General features: G+C 37.0%; 1 long non-coding RNA gene across 1 annotated transcript in view; it reads left to right on the forward strand.

Annotated features, from left to right (window-relative positions):
- The window catches only part of LOC105492846 (uncharacterized), a 138380-nt gene that overhangs the window by 82665 nt on the left and 37008 nt on the right, over window positions 1-18707 (forward strand). Inside the window, exon 4 of the long non-coding RNA XR_011606182.1 lies at window positions 6500-7289. This is a non-coding gene — a long non-coding RNA (uncharacterized lncRNA). The remainder of the gene's footprint in view (window positions 1-6499; window positions 7290-18707) is intronic.

Here is an 18707-nt window from a genome sequence, read left to right on the forward strand (position 1 = left end):
TTTCAATAAATCTTTATTTTTAAACACTGAGATTTAATTTTACATAATTTTCACATCATAAAATATTATTCTTTTGATGTTTTCCAACCATTAAAAAATATAAAAAACCTTTCTTTGCTTCATAGAAAAACTGACAAGGGCTGTAGTTTGCCAACCCCTATATCATGATACTTTTTGTAGTTAGGGCAGAAACACCATTGTTGTCACATTCTGCTGCCCTGCCCTAGCTAAATCTCAGAGAGTTCATGTACCTTCTAGAAGAAAATTATATTCCTCTCACTAAGTACAACAAAGCCCATTATTTCTAACTTCTTCTCATCTCAAAAATGCAGATGAGAAGAAGTGCAGTGGCTCACACCTGTGATCCCAGCACTTTGGGAGGCCAAGGTGGGTGGATCACCTGAGGTCAGGAGTTCAAGACCAGCCTGGGCAACATGGTGAAACCTCGTCTCTACTAAAAATACAAAATTAGCTAGTTGTGGTGGTGCATGCCTGTAGTCCTAGCTACTTGGGAGGCTGAGGCAGGAGAATTGCTTGAACCTGGGAGGCAGAGGTTGCAGTGAACGGAGATCACACCATTGCACTACAGCCTAGGCAACAAGAGCAAAACTCCATCTCAAAAAAATACAAAACAAACCAACAAATGCAATATAATCGTTTTTCTGAGGAAATTGATTTTGGAGTAATGGTCTAATTAGGATGTACTCTTCTTTGGGCCAGTGTCTCAAACCTTAAAATTTTCAGAATTTTTTTAATATGCTGATGTCAACTGTCACTCTTCAAGAGGATGATACAGTATGCAATGGTTCCTAACTTATTAATACTAGCCACAGAACTCTTGAGGCATCTCAAGGAACTAATACAGTAAGTCCTCACTTAACATTGTCACTAGGCTCCTGGAAACTGCAACTTTGTGTGAAATGATATATAAGAAAACTAATTTTACCATAGGCTAATTGATGTAAACAAGAGTTAAGTTCCTAGGCATACTTCTGGTCACAAAAACATTACCAAACTTCTAAATAAAGACTAAAAACACACCTAATCTTAAACATTAAAATTAATGTGAGCTATATGTACATTTAAGAAGGATGAATAAAAATAAGTAAGATATTTACCCAATTTTTTATGACTCAGTGAGTGACAGCAGTTGTAGTCATGGTGAGTTAAATCAAGGAATAAATTTTTTCAAAGTGAAAATTGTAAGGAGCACTTCCAAGCACCACACATTCAAAAACAAACAATAACAAACGTAGTGGACTTGCTGAGCATTTCATTCTGCATTGCTTATTATCATTTGTATGATTAGCATAGACTTTACACATTTTTATTTTATAATAATTTATATTCATTCACTCATTCCTTTTCCAGCCCTCTTATTCTAGTTCAAGGTCGAGGGTGGCCCAGAACACAACCCGGTAGCTCAGGCACCGCATTGGACAGGTGCGCACTCAAACCCACACCCACACTCAGTCAGACTGAGACACGCCAGTCACCTACTGTGCACGTCGCTGGGAGGTGGGAAGAAATGGAGTATCCAGAGAAAACCCATGCAGATGTGAGGAGAACATGCAAATGCCACACAGATGGTGGCCCCAACCTGGGATTGATTTGTTTTTTTTTTTTTTTTTTTTTATTATTATTATTATACTTTAAGTTCTAGGGTACATGTGCATAACATGCTGGTTTGTTACATATGTATACTTGTGCCATGTTGGTGTGCTGCACCCATCAACTCGTCAGCACCCATCAACTCGTCATTTACATCAGGTATAACTCCCAATGCAATCCTTCCCCCCTTCCCCCTCCCCCCTCCCCCCTCCCCATGATAGGCCCTGGTGTGTGATGTTCCCCTTCCTGAGTCCAAGTGATCTCATTGTTCAGTTCCCACCTATGAGTGAGAACATGCGGTGTTTGGTTTTCTGTTCTTGTGATAGTTTGCTAAGAATGATGGTTTCCAGCTGCATCCATGTCCCTACAAAGGACACAAACTCATCCTTTTTTATGGCTGCATAGTATTCCATGGTGTATATGTGCCACATTTTCTTAATCCAGTCTGTCACTGATGGACATTTGGGTTGATTCCAAGTCTTTGCTATTGTGAATAGTGCTGCAATAAACATGTGTGTGCATGTGTCTTTATAGCAGCATGATTTATAATCCTTTGGGTATATACCCAGTAATGGGATGGCTGGGTCATATGGTACATCTAGTTCTGGATCTTTGAGGAATCGCCATACTGTTTTCCACAATGGTTGAACTAGTTTACAATCCCACCAACAGTGTAAAAGTGTTCCTATTTCTCCACATCCTCTCCAGCACCTGTTGTTTCCTGACTTTTTAATGATCGCCATTCTAACTGGTGTGAGATGGTATCTCATTGTGGTTTTGATTTGCATTTCTCTGATGGCCAGTGATGATGAGCATTTTTTCATGTGTCTGTTGGCTGTATGAATGTCTTCTTTTGAGAAATGTCTGTTCATATCCTTTGCCCACTTTTTGATGGGGTTGTTTGTTTTTTTCTTGTAAATTTGTTTGAGTTCTTTGTAGGTTCTGGATATTAGCCCTTTGTCAGATGAGTAGATTGCAAAAATTTTCTCCCATTCTGTAGGTTGCCTGTTCACTCTGATGGTAGTTTCTTTTGCTGTGCAGAAGCTCTTTAGTTTAATTAGATCCCATTTGTCAAATTTGGCTTTTGCTGCCGTTGCTTTTGGTGTTTTAGACATGAAGTCTTTGCCCATGCCTATGTCCTGAATGGTACTACCTAGGTTTTCTTCTAGGATTTTTATGGTATTAGGTCTAACATTTAAGTCTCTAATCCATCTTGAATTAATTTTCGTATAAGGAGTAAGGAAAGGATCCAGTTTCAGCTTTCTACTTATGGCTAGCTAATTTTCCCAGCACCATTTATTAAATAGGGAATCCTTTCCCCATTTCTTGTTTCTCTCAGGTTTGTCAAAGATCAGATGGCTGTAGATGTGTGGTATTATTTCTGAGGACTCTATTCTGTTCCATTGGTCTATATCTCTGTTTTGGTACCAGTACCATGCTGTTTTGGTTACTGTAGCCTTGTAGTATAGTTTGAAGTCAGGTAGCGTGATGCCTCCAGCTTTGTTCTTTTGACTTAGGATTGTCTTGGAGATGCGGGCTCTTTTTTGGTTCCATATGAACTTTAAAGCAGTTTTTTCCAATTCTGTGAAGAAACTCATTGGTAGCTTGATGGGGATGGCATTGAATCTATAAATAACCTTGGGCAGTATGGCCATTTTCACAGTATTGATTCTTCCTATCCATGAGCATGGTATATTCTTCCATTTGTTTGTGTCCTCTTTTATTTCACTGAGCAGTGGTTTGTAGTTCTCCTTGAAGAGGTCCTTTACATCCCTTGTAAGTTGGATTCCTAGATTGATTTGTTTATTTCTCATCAATGTTAAACAAAACTACATTATTTGAGGATCTGCTATATTCTCAAATCCAGATGCCTGCTGCTCAAATGGTCCGTGGACCAGAGACATCAATGTCACCTGAGAATCTGTTAAAAATAAAGACTCTCAGTCCACAGGATAGACCCACTGAGTCAGAATCTTCATTCTAATATGATCCCAAGGTGTTTTGAATGCACGTTACATTTTAAAAACAATACTGTAGACCATAGTTTTACAAACAATGCTGTAATTTAAGCTGAAAGGAAAACACATATCCAGAAGCTAAAATTAATCCTAACATGAATTACTAGAAATTTTGGTTACTATGAAAGTAAAACTCACTTCCCCGGGTTAAAGTTGAGTAACTTAATCTAGTTACCTACATGTTTTACTTCTTTCTGTCTCATTACATTCAGATGTTTGCTTTTATTGATCTTTTGTTTTTGGGGGTTGGTGAAGCAGGAGAGAGACAAGATAATTGAAAAATAAACTTACGAAAGATATAGCCATTGAATTTGTGTTCTGAATGTCTCCAAGACCTTAAAGAAACTTCATCATTTGGAGCCAGAAATGTAAACCAGAAAAAAAGCTTTTGTTTTTATTTTGATTCTTAATGGAAACTCAAATTTTTGGCATCATCATCTTTTAATATTTCTATGATTCATTCGAGGAGCATCTGAATCTTTATTATTGACATGTATATGTTGTCGGGAAACACTGGAGCCTGAATCTTTGTGATTGTTTTTATTACTTTGCATGAATATGATGATTTCCCACGTAAAGGCTGTAGCGTGTGTTCTTCGCCACAAGTTTGCACATTGAGGTAGGAGTAATGGCTACATTTGCTGTTTACTGAAGTACATTTCTAAGGGCCTTGCATAAAATTTACAACACGAGCTCTGCCTTCCAGACGTGTGTTTGTTTAAAACTCCCATGATACATGGCCAAATAGTTTTCTTATATTTGTAAGCGCTTATTATGAATAACAGCTGTGGAGTTGTTCTGTACATCACTATTGGCAGATACTGTTTGGAAACCAAATGAGATTCTTAAATGGGTTCATATAAATTCTTATTGTCTACCGCCAGTTCAAATGGCTAAGGAACTTCTCTATTATTATTCTCAAGCCCCTCCTTTGTTGTTACCTTTATTAAATTGTACCATCTGATAAGAAATATGTTCCTTATTTTATTCTCCAGTTATAACTCTGATCTGTCGTTCTCTCTGTCACCTCCGAAAGAGTAATCTAATTTTAAAAGGTGGACATGAGGCGCCATTGAAAATAACATTTACATTGTCTCTATATGCAAAAATCTTTCCAACTTCCAATTTGCTGGTCCCTTATGTAAAACAGTTGAGGACATAAAATTAAAAAGTCATAAGACTCCCAGTGGACCGGATCCTCATTCTCCTCAGGGAAAGCCAGTGCAGGTATTTTGCATTCAAGAGATGCGTGGGCCATGGAGCAGAACAAGCATCGGGATCGCATATGTAGTTAACATGAATGGATACACATAATAAAAATATTTCTGCACTCACTGCACTCTCACTGGCAGTGAGAAAACCCTAACTTTAGCGATAACTCTTTTATGCAACTCTAGTGCAGGTGGTCTAGTGGTCAGGTCTGTAAGTAGCTTGACTAAAGAAGACTTAGTGGGCCGGGCGCAGTGTAATCCCAGCACTTTGGGAGTCTGAGGCTGGTGAATCACGAGGTCAGGAGTTCAAGATCAGCTGGCCAACATGTTGAAACCCCGTCTCTACTAAAAATACAAAAACTTAGCTGGGCGTAGTGGCGGGCGCCTGTAATCCCAGCTACTCGGGAGACTGAGGCAGGAGAATCGCTTGAACCCGGGAGGTGGAGGTTGCAGTGAGCCGAGATGGGGCCACTGAACTCCAGCCCTGGTGACAGAGAAGGACTCCATCTCAAAACATAAAAAAGAAAGACTTTTCTTTCTAGTTGTGCGGTGAGGGGAGGTGACAGGAAATGCTTTCAGTTTAGTTTAGTTTGGGGGTTTTTGTGTGTGTGTGTTTGCTTTTCTTTGTTTCTTAAGTTGGAAGAAATATAAGGATAGTTATAGGCTGAAAGGAAAGAGCAAGGGAGGAGAAAAGCGGGGTGGAGATGTTAGATACTGTGGGGAGGGAAGTATTACCTGAGCAGGACTTAGGAGGGGGCCAAAGCGGTTAAGATCCACAGCACAGGTAGAGACATTGACCAGGGGGACATCCAGCAAACATTCTTTAATGAAGCATAAGAATGATAAATTCAGAGTCAAGCATCATAGGTAATGCTAATAGTGTTTATGCATATTAATACTCATTGGTATTTCTGTGCCTTTTTTTAATGTTTGCAGGGAGCTTGCATTTATTATTTTTTACTCTATAGTTACTTGTTGAGAAAGGACAGATTTGAGTTAAAAAGAAAGTCCCTACTCTGAAAGTATCATAGATCAAATAAAGGGCTGAATCAGGAATCAAAAGACCTGGGTTCTAATTTCAGCAGGAATATATATGCCTCCAGGTCTATAGAAATAATTTGCCTTTATGAATTATACACATTTATAAAATATTTAAGAAGTATAATCAAGAACATGTGTTGAGTAAGTATGAGTAGAAAAGGAAAGGAAAGAATCAAAAATGACCCTTAGGTTTCTAATTTTGAATAACTGAGTGGATGGTAGAAATACTAGAGAGAAAATAATTATACCAGATTATTAGAATCCATTGAAATAATGTTTACATTCAACCTATGTATTCAATCTATGTGTAAGCTAAACACATTCTACAAAAGACATTAATGTTAAGAAACTGATAAATAATGTTCCCTGTAAATATGGAATTTATAGAATAAACTATAATTAGCTAAAATGGGGAGCCAAACTATAGTACAGTCTTACAGCTTGTGAGTTAAATGGAAGAAAAATGAAATAATTTTACTGTTAACTTAGGAGAGGTGGCAGAAGTAGATATACAGGATTTTAACAATTAAATTTTCCTATATTCTTATTTATCCTGAGGTGCCATTGGTCTTGTTATTTAACTTACCCATTATTTCTTCTGAAACAATTGCATTATAGTAATTGTAGATGAATGTAACCCTGGAGTACTATAGATCACTGAAATGTTGGTTGCTTTAAGCAAAAAGAAGTATCAAATCAAGTCAGTTTCTAGACTGCTGTTCTCCTGGGCACTGGTTCATCGTTCAGAGCTGTCACATGGTCTTGTCACTCCCAAGCTTCTGACATGCAGGACTAATTGTTTGCAGCCCAAGGCGTTGCATGTCCCACTTTTAAAGGCATCAAGGCAAGTATTTTCTGAATTATCTGATCACTCTAGTTCTTCTATATTAATGGCATAATAATTGTGTTTTAAATTCCATTGTTTTATATTAGTAATTTTCACTCACCTGCTGGGGTTTAATCAAGTACTCACTCTACCCACAGATAATTCAAATTATTTCAGACCATCTGTCTCAGTGAGTTTGAGTACATTTTTAAGTTACCCACATTTCAGATTACTTTTTTTTAAAGATCTTAAAAAGCATCTTGATCCTTGGTCCAAATCTTTCACAAGTCTAGATATATGAAGCCTTTCCAAATTTCCCATGCTATCACCGACCAGGCCACCTTAAAAATCCTAGAAAACTCATCTGAATGATTCCTTTGTCACTGCTTCTGCTGCCTAGTATTGTTTACAATTTTATATTGTTTTCTCTTTCTAACTAGATTGAAGAACTCTGAAAGCAGAAACTCTTTTATATTTTTTTACATTCCCTGTGCGTGGATAATGCTCTGTATATTTAAAAAAGATCAAATATATACTGATGATAAAGTATGACAGCATTGTGATTGAGAAAGGCCTCAGAAGGTAAGCTGCCTGGCTTTAAATCTGCTGCTTAGGATTTTGCTTAGTTTTGCTGCTTAGGAGCTACAAGACTTTGGACAATTTCTGTCACCTCCCTGCTTCTCAATTTCCTCATCTGTTAAACAGGAATAATATTGTACCTCTTCATAGGACTGTTAGAGGAATAAATGAGTTAATATACATCAAGCATTTAGATCAAATACTTGCCATATAGAAAGCACCATGTAAGTGCTTGCTTGATGGCAATAATGAGCTCTATTTGGCACTTTAGAGGTTAATTTATTCAATAAATGTGACACCACTATATGTAATATATATTAACCAATGTTTCTTTCAGAAAAAGAAATCAGGAGTGTCATCCCCACTTTGATTTTCCTAGAGTCAATTACAATTGTCCCAAGACATTTATGAATAGACTAACCTTAATAGTAGGACATCAGGACAGCCTGATTAGCTGCTTGGTGACATGTTGGGTGATAAGGTCATGGTAGTTATTCACCAAATGAATACTATTTTAAATAAGAAGCCTAAAGAATTTTAGAGGTTCCATCTATGAATAATGTACAGACTAAGCCAATGCACAGACACAATGATAATAAACGTCGTAACATTTTTCAAGTTCACCTTTAGTAGTACCATTACTGCTACTTCTGCAATATGGCAGATCAACATGATTATTCTAGGAAAGAGAGGAAAATGGAGAGGGAAGAGAAGGACAGAAAATATATAGGGCAAAAATGTTTTAAAGAACTATTTGAGATCATGTTGAAATAATGCAAAGGTTAAAACATATCAGTTTTCTTCTCCCTCTCCTCGTAACATCCAAAGTAAAAGATAGTGTTTAGAGGTATAACTATGCTAGTATTTATAAGGAGAGAAAAGGAAGAAATAAGGAGGTGAGAAAATGAAATATTAAAACAAAACATGAAATGCAATACCCATAACATTTAGCAAAGAAATAGTCTTGACAGTTTTAGGTTTTGATATCACATTTTTAAAATACATTCTGTGGTCAAATATACTTTTAAGAACCGCAAATGAAAGTTTATTGCAGTGAGAACTTTTAAAATTCTTCCTCATAAGCTTACTTTGCTTTATCTATCATAAAAGTAATATTACATTCAAGTAATATTATATTGAAGTAATACATATTCAATGAGTAAAACTTTGAATAAAGTGCTCATGCATGTGACACACACAGAAACTATAAGTCCATTACATTTATCTAAGCTTTATATACCATTTTGGTGGTCGCCTTTCGGCATTTTGGACTTCTGTTTATTTGGGTATGCAACTATGGAATATTACAAAAATGCTATTGCAGAGGGGATTTAAATGTTTCATATACTATTTGTTTTTAAAACATTCTTTATTTTTAAAAATGAAGCTATTTAAGAGAAGCATTTTTTATGCCTCAAAACAATGTAGATAGATGGAGAGAGAAGTGGATGGATATACAGATAGAAATATCTCCAGCCATCCTTTTCACAGTGCATAAATAAAATTATTCTTTGATGGCTGGCTAAGGTTACTACCCCAGAACTTGAAGCTGTTTTCACCTCTGTGTGTTCCAGTGAAGTCAATAATTGTCCATTACATGCCCAGAACTGGATTCCAGCAAAGGGAGAAATGGCAGAAGAATTTTGACAAACTGAAGGGATCTGCCCCGCATAGACAGGAACAGAGAACATTTGTTTTCTGAGCAAGTGTATTGTGAGCCTTCCAGAATAGGCTGCCAGCTTAAAGAATGCAGCTAGAGCTAGCTCCCCAGAATGTTTGTACTGTTTGTATCAGCTAACCAGCTCCCAAGCAGTATTTTCATATTCTAAATCCTCTAATGAAGAATAATTGTCGGTCATTGTTCTTCCCAAATCCTAGGACAGTTACTTCACATGTAAAGGAAGTTCAGTTAAAGGACACTATGAAAGTAAAAAACGAAACTCTGTTAAGTGCCAAACATGAAAGATAGCATGTCTATGCTCTGAAATCTAAAATAAGTAACCTGGAAATGTATGTATGCACACAAAAGACTAGAAAGAAATTAATCATAATGTAAAAAGAGGTTCTCTCTAGATGGCGGGTTTTCTTCTTTATACATTTCTGTTTATTACAGAAAGAACATATTGCAGAAAAACAGAATATGTATTTTAATCAATAATCTACAGAAGAAAAGAAATGAAGATATAATTATTCATAAGGTTAGTGTTATTTACCTATACTTAGAAATCAACAAAAATCTTTGCCTCAGAATCCTTAAAACTCAAAGTTCATACCAAGAAAAAAATGGAAGAGACAAACCAAAATTGACTTAAAAACAGCATGCAGTGATTATGAAAAAAGCCTTTTTTTAGTGCTTTAAAAAAAGGTAAACCATTTTAGTCAGGTCTTAGCTAAGCCAGTAACTCAATTTCTGAAGCTCTTGGTTTATTAGTATTGTACACCTAGGCCAGATTAAGACTTGTGAAAATTTTCCATTTATTGCCACTTATTTGAAATAAATTGACTTGGATTTTTGAGAGAAGAGAGACAGAGAGAAAACGCCTCCCAAGAGGTAAAAAGTTATCTAACAAAAGATAGCTTTTCCATAAAATACTATGCATTTACTGGAGGTAACAGAAAGTAATGCTTTTTGGAAAATGGTCCCCAAAATAAGAAAAAATTAAGAATTAAAATAAAGATGCCGGGTATGGTGGCTCACACCTGTAATCCCAGCACTTTGGGAGGCCGAGGCGAGCAGATCACGAGGTCAAGAGATCAAGACCATCCTGGCCAACATGGTGAAACCCCGTCTCTACTAAAAATACAGAAATTAGCTGGGCGTGGTGGCGTGCACCTGTAGTCCCAGCTACTTGTGAGTGTGAGGCAGGAGAATTGCTTGAATCTGGGAGGCAGAGGTTGCAGTGAGCCGAGATCATACCCCTGCACTACAGCCTGCCAATGCAGCGAGACTCAGTCAAAAAAAAAGAAAAAAAATTAAAATTAAGAATCCTAAAAAAATTCTAACTGGAAAAATCATTAGGCAATTAACAGTTTAATAAAATCAAACTGTTAATATTTCTGTCTGTATATCCATGTATTTCTCTCTATCTGCATTGTCTTGAGACACAAAAAATACTTCTCCTAAGTAGCTTTATTTTTAAAAATAAAGAAAGAGCTTTAAAAACAAATACATCGTTAATATAATAGATTTCAGTCTTTCTGAATAGTTCATGCTTTTTTAAACAGAATCTTGTAAACTGCATACAGTAAGTAATTTTCAACTGCATTAATTCTCCTAGAGTTATCAGTGTATGGTGGCTTTTCTTTTTTATATTGTTTCCTTGTTGCTGTTATCTTTAGTTTTCTTGATCCAATCTATATCAAATTTAAGTTAAATTTGTTCTGCAGTGGTTCTCAAAGAGAGCCTTCTTCAGGGAAGAATGAAGGTAAAACCAAATCAGATTCTTCTTGTATTGCTGTGATCAAATTTATCTTCTGACCCAATATATTTTAAGTCTAATTATTTAAAGTTCAATTTAGATAGTTTAGCAAGCCGTGAATTAACCCTGAATGCCTCGATTTTGAATTTTCATTTGTACCCTTCATTTTGCCTGTGAAATGCCTTAGCACGAAAAAAGGCCAAAGCTCACCCCAACAAGGGGAAGACAGCTAGGTTAGAAGATTCAATTTGGAAGTCTTAGCCCAGTGGGTAAGTAAGGTCCCCAAAGGCGATACGGGAGATGGTAAAAATGTTCTACTGTTGGACAGAAGAGTCTGCCCAGCCTCTGCTCTCCGCACACTCAGAAATCAGGATTTCCTACACTTTTTTTTGAGACGGGGTCGCACTTTGTCCCTTAGGCTGGAGTGCAGTGGAGCAATCACAGCTGACTGCAGCCTCCAACTCCTAGGCTCAAGCAATTCTCCCACCTCAGCCTCCCAAGAAGCTGGGACTACAGGGTGAGCCACCATGCCCAGCTCATTGCTTTATTTTTTGTAGAGCTGGGCTCTTATTATGTTACCCAGGCTTTTGTTGAACTCCTGGGCTCAGGCAGTTTCCCCTCCTCAGCCTCCCAAAGGGCTGGGATTATGGGTGTGAGCCACTGAACCTGGCCTCCTGTACTCTTTGAGGGATTTTCATAACATATATTACGGCAGGAATTAAAGATGGTGTCTACAAGCCGTTGTTCTACTAATTCTCGCAAAGAACACGTTTTCTTTGAGAAACCAAGGAAAACCGGATGATTATAAAGTTGCTATGAAAGGCTGACTGGAGTCTGTCCTGAGAGCTATGCAGCATTTGCTTCATGTCCACCCCAACAGTGCTTTCATGTGTACGTAGTCCTCTGCATTCATGCCTGGAGTCCAGCTCCCACATCCATAAGAGACTGCCAGCCCTAAAGACCTGAGGACATCATGGAGGCAAGCTGCGTAGATACGTACCTCACGCTGTGAGCCAGGACACTTTGGTCCCGACCTCTCCTGTGGAGGGAGGGCCAGCTGGAAAGTGGTCATATCCACCAAGCACTACGTGGTCATCCGTCCTGCTTTCCCTCCTGGTTTCAAACAGATTTTGGGCATCTCTGTGTGGGTCCTAGTCTCTCTAAACCCACACTAGCACTTCAGTAAAACTGTTGGACCTTTATTACACTTTTTAAATGCAGAGTTTTGAGGGATTTTTTTTTTCTTTGAGTAGTGCATGTATTGAAATAGCCGTTTAGCTTTGCCCAGTAATAACTCTGTAAAAAAGAAACACTTTAGATGGATATTCTGTAAACTCCAGAATTATTGTGAAATCGCATTTTTATCTCCTATTTTTAGAGCCTATTTGATTTATCCCAGCTTGGCATATTAGAATAGACATGGGGTATACAAACAGCCTGATCGTTAAAATTTTGTCTGCATATGAATCTCCTCTGGCTTCCTTCTCTGCCAGGAAAATTCTTCCTGTTGTCAGTCAACTGATCCTAATATCTTCTTAGAACAGAGCAAACATTTTAAAGTGCAGAGTAAAAGTCCTCCCCCAGCCCTAGGGAGAAAACTTTTTTTTTTCCTTGAGCTGTTGATGTCTTTAAGAGAAATGACTTTAGTTGGTTCAGTCAGATGATAGAGGACACAGTTAACTCCATATAAGGAAAATGTTTGAATGCCAGTACCGCTGATTTCAAGTAAGGTTTATATGGGTAACATTGTTTAAGAAGATAATCTGAGTCATAAATTGCATAACGGGTAACTCCTTCTTAAGCAACAGCAAAAGAGTAGTTTTGTAGTTTTAAACTTTGCTTTGAAAAAATCCTATATTAACAAACATTTTGAAAGATGCTGTCTACTTAGGTAGGAGTGCGGACCTGACCATGGACTATATTGCTTTTAATTAACTGCTGTTTCCAATTCTTTTTAGAGTTTCAGGCAGAATTAGTTATTCTGCGCCTAAAAAATAAAATGAAGTCACAGATTTCTCTTAAACCTTATTAAAGGGTCTTCTTTTAAGGCAGACAAAACAAGTCTTCTTAAGACAGCCTTATGGTAATTGATCCAGAGTCATTTAGTTTGTTTCAACAATTATTCCAGCACACTTTTTTTTTTAACTATTGGCTAAACATATATTGTTAACATGATAGAAAACAGTCACCAAGGGGAGTACTTACAATCCAAAACACAGTAGTGATGGTCACAGAAAGATTTTTTTAAAAATCAGAACTAAGATAGAATGTCTCAAACTCTTCACTGATCTTATAATTTAGAAAAATGGAGTATATGTGAGAGATGACTCATGGGCTGGAGAGGAAAGTTGTGGACACTGGGCAGAGGTAGGGAAAGAATCTCAGGGAAGAAGAATATTGGGTAGAAAAAATAAATCCCTTTGAACTTTTTAAAAGTTATTATCAATTAGGGTTAAAATGAACACAATATTTTGGATCAACTTACATAAAGGCATTGAAAGGTCTCCACAATGAGACTATAGAATTACCTTATTTCAGAAGTAATCAAGGTAATATTTTATTTGAAAGGTGTTTGGGCAATAATAGCTTTTATTAGTGAAGGTTCTCCTGAGAAACAGAACCAGTGGGATATGTAGATAGAGATATAAATATATTTATACATATATACAGAGAGAGAGAGACAGAGAGAGACAGCTCATATGATTTTGGAGGCTGGAAAGTCTGAAATCTGTAGGGCAGGCCAAGAGGCTGGAAATTCAGGTAAGAGTTGATATTGCAGTCTGGAATCTAAAATCTGCGGTGCAGGCCAGCCGGTGGGAAACTCAGGCAGAGTTTCCGTGCTGCAGTTTCAAGGCAGAGCTGGAGTTTCCAGCAAGGCATGCTGCCATTTCAAGGCAGAGTTGCTCCTTCCTCAGGAAACTTCATTCTTTCTCTGAAGGCCAACTAATTGGATGAGGCCCACTCACATTATAGAGGGTGATCTGCTCTACTCAAAGTCTACTGATTATAATTGCTAATCATACCTAAAAACATCAACACCATCAACTCATCACATTAACATCTAGACTTGTATTTGACCAAACAACTGAGCACCGTAGCCTAGCCAAGTTGATACCTAATATTAACTATCACACGTAAAATTAACCATCATAATACCTTTAGAGACTACCGTCACTTTTGTACCTTTTCGTTTTTCATCGTGTCTGGAAAGAATAAGTTCCTGAAAATAATTGTATTAAGTAGAATGTCAAATCTTACATGTATTCCTGAGATTTTGTCACTTAGTGTGTGCCTGTGTGTTAAAGTTTGTGCCATATGCTCAATATTATTAGTATGTGTTTCTAAATTACACTTTTAAGGCAAGTATATGCTGTCACAACATTTTTCCTGCAACTTTCCAAAGAAATATAATCTGCACATTTCAAACACTATAGTTGAATCTACCTCGAATGATAACATTTAATAAAACTTCACTCCAGATTCTGAATCATATAGCTGGTATCTCAGAGGAGGAAGGCCTGAAACATAAAAGAAATGAATGATCTATTAGTATACGTGACTTCAGTAATACAGTCATTGATCTTTTGCCCTTTATTTTAACACTATCAAGATTCAAAAATACATATGAAAAATTCCATCCAAGTCATTTGCATTGATTTTCAAAAATGACTACTTATAAATTTTAATTACTTTGTTTTTGTTTCCTTTTTTTTTCTTAGGCAGGATCTAGCTCTGTCACCAAGGCTGGCATGCAGTAGCATAATCATGACTCACTGCAGCCTCAAATTCCTAGGCTCACGCAGTCCTCCCACTTCAGCCTCTAATAGCTGGGACTACCGGCATGTGCCACCACACTAATTTTTTTTTATATTTTGTAAAGATGAGTGTCTCACTCTGTTGCCAGGGCTGGTCTTGAACTCCTAAGCTCAAGCGATCCTCCCACCTTGACCTCCCGAAGTGAGCCACTGCACCCGGCCTTCATTTTATTTTTTGTTTTCACTTACGGATATGTTTCCAAAGTGAGTCATTCCATTGGTTGAGTGACTGGTTGCTTGGTTTTTCAACTCAAATTAAATGCTTTATGTATCAAGACAAGAAAAAAAAACCTGTAAATGTAAATGGGAATTTAAAGAATGATTTTGAAAAATGATTCTAGACTTTAATTGGTTTTATTGAAAGTAACATATCTTAATAAGTATAAACAATTTCGCTAGCTTTTATAAAATAATATGATTTCCCCTCTCCAATATTTGCCTTTTGGTTGAAACTGGATGATAAATAGCATATAAAGAAAAGCCATCAAGAGCAATCATAATATAGACATTTAAATAAGCCAGACTATCTAATTTGTAATTTAAGAAATGGAGATAAGTAGTTTAATAAAAATGGTACCACAAGATCAGAATAATAGGTTTAAATCATTTAAATAATTAATAAAATTTGTAATAGCAGCAATTTAAATGTCTATTTAACTTTTGGTAGCATATATTAAAACCTCATTTATAGGTATTCAGTCTTATATCTCTATTGTACTCAAAACCCTAAAAATAGCAGCATTCTCTTTCTTTGCTAAGTTTGTAAATAGTTGTTTTACTTGAAAACATACACAAAGAAATTTCTACCTATATCCTTAAGGATTATTTCATTTTTTTCATACTTTGACATTATTTTATCTTTTTTAGCAATTTGGTTTCTATGGCTGCTGTACAAAATTATGAAAACAAAATAGCTTAAAACAACAAATATTTATTATCTTATAATTCTGTGGGTCAGAAGTCTGAAATGAGCCTCACTAAGCTAAAATCAAGGTGTTGGCAGGCCTACATGCCTCCAGGAGGTTTTAGACAAGAATCCATATTTCTGCTTTTTCAAGTTTAAAAGCCACCCACATTCCTTGGCTAAGGGTCCCGCTCCTCCATCTTCAGCTAGCAACATCAGGCCAAGTCCTTCTCACATTGCTATCCTTCTGGTTCTTTCTCTTCTGCCTCCCTCCTGTACTTATAAGGACTCATGTGATTAGATTGGTCTGACCTGGACAATCAAGATAATCTCCCCATCCCAAGGCCAATTGATTAGCAACCTTAATTCCTATTTACCATGTGACCTAATATAGTAACAAGTTCCAGGGTTTAGGACATGGACATCTTTGTTGGAGGTCATTATTCTGCCTTTTAAATTAGTTATTCTGCCCTATAAATTAATAATTCTTGAAGCTAGGTGATAGGTAGATAAGCATTCCTTGTACTAGTCTATCAACTTTTATAAATTTTAACTCTTCCAAAATAAAAAGGTAAAACATAAATAAATTTAGGGTTCTATATCACCCAAGGAGTTGTGTCTAAAAGAAAAAATGTAATATTCCAACTTCAATTATGACCTTATTAGTATTCAACATCTTAAGAAATTTTCACATTTATTTCTAGTAAGCTCTCTGAAAAGTGATAAATAATACAACAATTTTAAAACTTAGAAGTGTGAAACATAAGCATACATTTTGCCTCCAACAAAAAGTCCTTCCTCAGATATTATCATGTAGCTGATAACCCCACAAAATTAAATTGTTTAAAAAACAATTTTTTTAAACACTCATTCGTAGAACTTTTAGGTTTGGAAAGCTCCATATCATGTGATCCAAGTACTCTCTACACACGACTTTCCTGCCAAAAGGTATCCACACTCTTACTGAACTTCTCTTGGAGTGGGGAACAGGGGTCAAGCCTTCTGAGGTAATTTCAACTTTGGATAGCTCTATGACTGTTAAGATGTTATTCCACCTATGTGGCTTTGGCGAATGAGTGTAGTACTACATCTGCATAACAGCCTACAAAATATTTGGAAATAGCTCATATGTCACCCTGAAGCTAAATAGTCCCTCTAAACATTGGTGGCAACCTGAAATTCATGAAAAATGAAGACTGTGTCTCCAGTAGAATGACTATGGGATGTTCTCTTAGAGATAAATTTGTCAAATCAAGGGAAAATTCCTCAGCATGTTCATTTACCTGATAAATTGAATCACAGTACATTGGGGAAATCTAGAAATTTTACCCATGATTCTCCAGAATCCAGTCCCACAGATTTTTCTGGGATTCTCATCATCCATAGAAAGGATATTTTAAATGGGTGATGAGTGAGCGCTTTTGTCCTGTGTTAATCCTAAATATAACTGTACATGTGTGAGTTACGAGCATAGACAACTGGACTAGGAGTTGGAGGGGAGCTCAAAGCAGCACAGCTGACTGAGTGGCTTTCCACATTCACTGATGACCAGTTGAATCTCTTTCAGTTCAGTGAGAACCAGGTAATCTCTGCCTCTGGAACTTGAAACTAAAGTTAATCCCTTTCCACAGATCAGCAGAATTTACCATCAATTTTACTTGGAAAAAATTATTTAAATTTAAAACACATTTCAAAACAAATGCAGGTCCCACTTTTCACTTTTCTAGTACCTAGTTTGACCAGATTCGCTGAGTAGCTAAAAAAAAAAAAAAAAAAAAAAAAACTGAACAGGAGACTATGGCCTTATAAATTTTAAAGCTTTTAAAGCATATTTAACACATTTTATTATCTCAGAAAAAAACCTTGGTTCTAAAAAGACCTGTAGAGCCAGAGCTATGTCACATGCCATTAGGTTTCTTTAGACAATAAGCATGGATTCTAGACAAAGTTAACGCAGGTATGAATGGAGTGGGGGAAAAGTTGTGGGGACGCCACTGATAGGTAGGGAGACTCATCTCATCATCTTATGACATAGCTAACTGCCTCAGCTTCCACCAGTCAGGGTCTCATTCTGTTCAGCTGATTGAAAATGTAAGCCAATAAAGTCCCTGGTTAAGACATTTTACCCTCAGAGCTATTCAGTGGTTTCTCTGAATTGAGATCCTTCCTCTTTCATGGCGTGTTGTAAACTTTTACTGAGTCGGGGCACAGTACCTCCTGGTAGATTGTCATTTATTCCCTTTTCAGAGAGGCTCACCTTCTGTGCCCCCAAATCTTAGACTTACTAGGCCACTTGACAGTTTACTTGAATCATACACAATCCATATGCCTGACCAATTATTAGTTTCTCTCAGGACAGTTTTCTCATAACGAATTGGTGACTTTTAGAGCTAGCTGTCATGCTGCAGCCTCTCACGACACTATGGTACTTTTTACCACTTCATGCAAATATCTACCAGGAGCATTTTCAGATTATGTGCAGCTTCCATTAATTTTTGCTTCTGTGGACGGTAATTGGTTATTGGTCAAGAAACAAACTCAACATGGACCTCTCTGGTCATGCTATCCCTATTAATGTTTATACAAAAATGGAGTCGGATTACTGACACTAGAGTTGGCACTGCTTGAGACAATCTCTTAACAGAGCAGTTAACTTTTCCATAGTTTGTGTTCTGGCTCTATTCCTCTCTTCTTTTGAACTGGCTTCTAAATAATCTTAGAAGTATATATATATATATATATATATATATATATATATATATATTTTTTTTTTTTTTTTTTTTTTTTTTTTGAGACGGAGTCTCACTCTGTTGCCTAGGCTGGCATGCAGTGGCACAATTTTGGCTCACTGCAACCTCCGCCTCCCAGGTTCAAGTGATTCTCCTGCCTGAGCCTCCCGAGTAGCTGGAATTACAGGCATGCACCACCATGCCCGACTAATTTTTGTATTTTTAGTAGAGACAGGGTTTCACCATGTTGGCCAGGCTGGTCTCGAACTCCTGACCTCAAGTGATCCACCCACCTCGGCCTCCCAAAGTGCTAGGATTACAGACGTGAGCCACTGTGCCCAGCCTAAATCCTATAAACTTAAGAGTAGCCTGAATAATCAACCTCCCCCAGTAGCTAATCTACCAAAAGGAAGGGCTATACATCAAACGTTCCCAAAACCCAAGTTAGCATATTTGTTAGGTGTCTGAATATTTTAATGGGTTTAAAAATAACGAGCCAACCAGCAAGTTCACTGATTTAGTTAAACTGGTATAAATGTCACAGGTTATTTTGG

Source organism: Macaca nemestrina, chromosome 7, assembly GCF_043159975.1.
Source record: "Macaca nemestrina isolate mMacNem1 chromosome 7, mMacNem.hap1, whole genome shotgun sequence".
Lineage (NCBI taxonomy): Eukaryota > Metazoa > Chordata > Mammalia > Primates > Cercopithecidae > Macaca > Macaca nemestrina.